Here is a 5,000-nt window from a genome sequence, read left to right as displayed (position 1 = left end):
CCATTTTATGTCTTGAATATTTACAATGGCCTTAAAGTTTATTGCAAATAAAAGGAGAAAGAAGAAATTGTGTTTGTAAGTGCTGATATATATATATATATATATATATATATATATATATATATATATATATATATATATATATATATATATATATATATATATATATATATATATATTAATATATATATATATATATATATATATATATATATATATATATATACATATATACATATATATATATATATATATATATATATATATATATATATATATATATATGTATGTATATATATATATATATACATAATAACGTGGTCCGAAATTTCCACCCACGAAAATTCCACCCATGTAAATTCCTCCCAGAAAATTGGTGAGAACTTCATAAAATAACGAGAGCCTTTTCTCGTTTAGTATATTTATTGAAGCCATTTTATGTTTTGAATATTTACAATGGCCTTAAAGCTATCTGTGAAGGTAGTCAGTCCACTCGCCAGAACTAAAAGCTGAGAAGGATCTTAGCCACTTGGATAAGACTATGAATAAATTATGTAGAGGCCTAATTAATTTCATCGTAACATCCTTCGCTGCTATTTGTAAATCATTGTGAATCCAAATCTTATACAAAAAATTTTAAACAAATTTTCCATGTGATACAGACAATTTGGTGTAGGCCTATCCTGGCTTTTTAAGAGAGGTGTTATTATAACGAAAGTAAACTTCATTGTACATTTCATAAAAACTGAACCAGCCTCCAAGTTCTAAATGAAACTCGCTAATATTGTATTAGAATTTAAGTATTTTTTTCATCAGAAATATTTAGACTATACTCTGTTAAGCCTTTTTGCAGCAGCAGTTCGACTTTCACCTCATCAGCCAAATAAAAAAAAGGTGGCAAAACACTTTCCCATATGACTAAATTCAATTTGTGATAAGTATACGCTTTATATTAGTTTTAGGTACGTTTTTAGCATAGCATATCAATTACGACTCATTATCTTTATGATGACATCAAATTCATTAACGTACCTTTATGAATAAAGGTAAACGGATCTTCAGAAAAGAAATTACCAATTTAATTTTCGACCTTATCAAGAAAAGTCAAATTATTCAACACTCCCAGTACGTTTAATTTTTGCATTTTTCTACAAGGCCATGAGAGAGAGAGAGAGAGAGAGAGAGAGAGAGAGAGAGAGAGAGAGAGAGCGAACCCTCCGCGTTTTTTGTTGTTTCATTATCGAGAATTCAATCGTGAAGAAAATCTTGAACTGCTTCTCGATCGCTCCCCATTATCCTTCTCCTTCTGCTACGACTGTCTGCTTCGACCAGATTATATTCTGTGATTGTTGACGACTGACTTTGTTTCTCAATAAAAAGTGGAATAAACAAACAGACAGTGAAATAAGCAAGCCACGTAAGAAAGTCAACAACACCACCATCATCGGCAATCCCCCAGATCCAAGAAGACTACGCTTGGTGGAAGTTATCCTCAACCTTGACAAGAAGCCCCCTTTGAATATTTACTCAAGAAGCCTTCCCTTTCTCTACTATCCTACGGAGAAACCTAAAGCAAGGCGACATGGTATAACTAAATGATACCACGCCAGATACGACCACCGAACAAGACACCGCAGATCAAGAAACCCCAGAGTACACCAGGCATAACGTGATCCAAGAGCAACTAGCCAATGACAATTCGACAAGTTGTGACCAGTTAGCCAATCCGAATTCGTTGCTAAGGTCCATATGCTGTGCAACAGACTATATGTACAGGACTCCAGCAAGAACTTCAGTCCCACAACACCTGCTAGACGATGTCCTTCTGGGTTTAAGAACGAAATATCGCAAGAAGAAGAAAAAGAAGAAAAAGAAGAAGAAGAGAGAGAGAGAGAGAGACAGAGAGAGACAGAGAGAGAGCGGGGGGGGGAGGGGGGGGAGGAGATGAGAGAGAGAGAGAGACAGAGAGAGAGCGAGAGAGAGAGAGAGAGAGGAGAGAGAGAAGCCGACGCCCCTGAGCAAGAAAAAATCATTTAGTATCTTTTGTCGATTAAGCTTAAGATCCAATTTGTACTGCATTTTGTATAATATATTCAATTTAACAAATATGTTTTTCAAATGAATCCCCCATTTGGCGTTTTAATAGTCAACTTGAGTACAGAAGAAAAGTTAGTGATAAAAAGGATAGAGCTGTATTAATGAAAGTCTTCTTCCAGCAAATAATAATAATAATAATAATAATAATAATAATAATAATAATAATAATAATACAGTGAATTAAGATACGTTTTACAAGTATTTATAGCATGCAAGGTCGTGTACAATCGGTGGGCGGGTCGGTGGGAACGGATTTTAATTGGTCGTTGGATGGTAACGAAATCTCCCCCTGAGGCGTTCAGACCTACGTAGTTTGGACGGGGTTATTAGCGTCGGTTGGGTGTTGAAATATGTACCAAGAAGGCACCATTCACGACCCACAGAGGACATCTTTATTGCCAGATTGACAGCGTGGCAATGGGATCCCCATTAGGGGTTCTATTTGCCAACTTCTACATGAGTGTCGTCGAAGAAAGAGTTTTCAATAAGATCCCTGTCCTCCCCAATACTACCGCTACATAGACGACACCTTCATAAAAGTTGACAGAGAAGAGGACCTTGAAACTTTAAGAAACACCTTCGAAGAATGCTCCGTCCTCCACTTCACGTGTGAACGCAGCGTTGACGGTGCCCTACCCTTCCTGGACGTTCGGGTACAGCAGACCCCTACGGGATTCACCACCACGGTTTACAAGAAACCCACAAATCCGGGTCTATGCCTTAATGGGTCCAGCGAGTGCCCAGACAGGTATAAAAGATCGGTGGTAGATGCCTTCGTCCGCCGCGCCCTTACACACTGTTCCACATGGAGAGAAACCACCAGGGAGATCGAAAGGTCTACACAAGTTCTCATTAATAATAACTTTTCAAACCGTATGGTCGAACGCCAAACGAGGGACTCCATAAATAAATGGCACCAAGAAAGAACGACCGTAACTAACGACCAAAGTGGAGCTATAAAAATATTTTATAAAAATCATATGCACCACAAATATTTGGAAGATGAAAAGGCTATAAGGAAAATAATCAGTGAAAATGTCTCCCCCACTACAGAAAGTGATGAAATTAGCCTCATAATTTATTACAAAAGCATGAAAACCAGCCAGCTGCTTCTTAGAAACAACCCGGCGCCCCCAGAAACGTCTTTGAAGAGAAGGAGTGTCATCTACGAATTCACATGCTCGGTGGATGGATGCCACCATTCTTATATCGGGATGACCACTACCAGACTCTCCAAGCGTCTCTCGTGTCATCTTCAAGAAGGGGCCATTTTCATTCAGAAAGAGCTGAGCTTATAAAGAACATAGAAATTATTGACCATGCACCGGACCGAAAACGCCTACGTTATCTTGAAGCATTACGCATATTAGAGAAAAAACAGACTATCAACACGGTAAAAGAAACAGAGTTTCTTCCCACCATCATAAGAAGAAACGGCGCAAGAAACCAACCGACTACGTATACCGCCACGAGAGAGAGAGGAGAGATCGAGGGGGGAGAGACAGAGAGAGAGAGAGAGAGAGAGATCGAGGGGGAGAGACAGAGAGAGAGCGAGAGAAAAGAGAAAAAGAGGGAAAGAAGAGGAGCAAAGAGGAGCAACAGAGCGAAAGAAGAAAGAGGAAAGGAGAAGAGAGAGGAGCAGGCAGGATGAGCGGAGAAAGAGGAGAGCGCTTGAGAAGGAGCGAACGAGAGAGAGAGAGAGAGAGAGAGGAACTTGCAGAAAGAGAAAGAGAGAGAGCAAGAGAGAGAGAAAGAGCAGAAGAAGTAGAGAGAGAAAGCAGGAGAGAACGAGCGGATAATAATAATAATAATAATGAACAGTAGAAGAAGGAAAACCAACCTAAGCATGGCATGGATAGACTATAAGAAAGCCTTCGACATGATACCACACACATGGCTAATAGAATGCCTGAAAATATATGGGGCAGAGGAAAACACCATCATCTTCCTCAAAAATACAATGCGCAACTGGAATACAATACTTACAAGCTCTGGAATAAGACTAGCAGAGGTTAATATCAGGAGAGGGATCTTCCAGGGCGACTCACTGTCCCCACTACTCTTCGTAGTAGCCATGATTCCCATGACAAAAGTACTACAGAAGATGGATGCCGGGTACCAACTCAAGAAAAGAGGCAACAGAATCAACCATCTGATGTTCATGGACGACATCAAGCTGTATGGTAAGAGCATCAAGGAAATAGATACCCTAATCCAGACTGTAAGGATTGTATCTGGGGACATCAGGATGGAGTTTGGAATAGAAAAATGCGCTTTAGTCAACATACAAAAAGGCAAAGTAACGAGAACTGAAGGGATAAAGCTACCAGATGGGAGCAACATCAAACACATAGATGAGACAGGGTACAAATACCTGGGAATATTGGAAGGAGGGGATATAAAACACCAAGAGATGAAGGACACGATCAGGAAAGAATATACGCAGAGACTCAAGGCGATACTCAAGTCAAAACTCAACGCCGGAAATATGATAAAAGCCATAAACACATGGGCAGTGCCAGTAATCAGATACAGCGCAGGAATAGTGGAATGGATGAAGGCAGAACTCCGCAGCATAGATCAGAAAACCAGGAAACATATGACAATACACAAAGCACTACACCCAAGAGCAAATACGGACAGGCTATACATAACACAAAAGGAAGGAGGGAGAGGACTACTAAGTATAGAGGACTGCGTCAACACCGAGAACAGAGCACTGGGGCAATATCTGAAAACCAGTGAAGACGAGTGGCTAAAGAGTGCATGGGAAGAAGGACTAACAAAAGTAGACGAAGACCCAGAAATATACAGAGACAGGAGAATGACAGACAGAACAGAGGACTGGCACAACAAACCAATGCACGGACAATACATGAGACAGACTAAAGAACTAGCCAGCG

This window comes from Macrobrachium nipponense, chromosome 37 (genome assembly GCF_015104395.2).
Source record: "Macrobrachium nipponense isolate FS-2020 chromosome 37, ASM1510439v2, whole genome shotgun sequence".
Classification (NCBI taxonomy): domain Eukaryota; kingdom Metazoa; phylum Arthropoda; class Malacostraca; order Decapoda; family Palaemonidae; genus Macrobrachium; species Macrobrachium nipponense.
The sequence above is the reverse complement of the archived record's forward strand: the minus strand, read 5'-3'. Positions refer to the sequence as shown.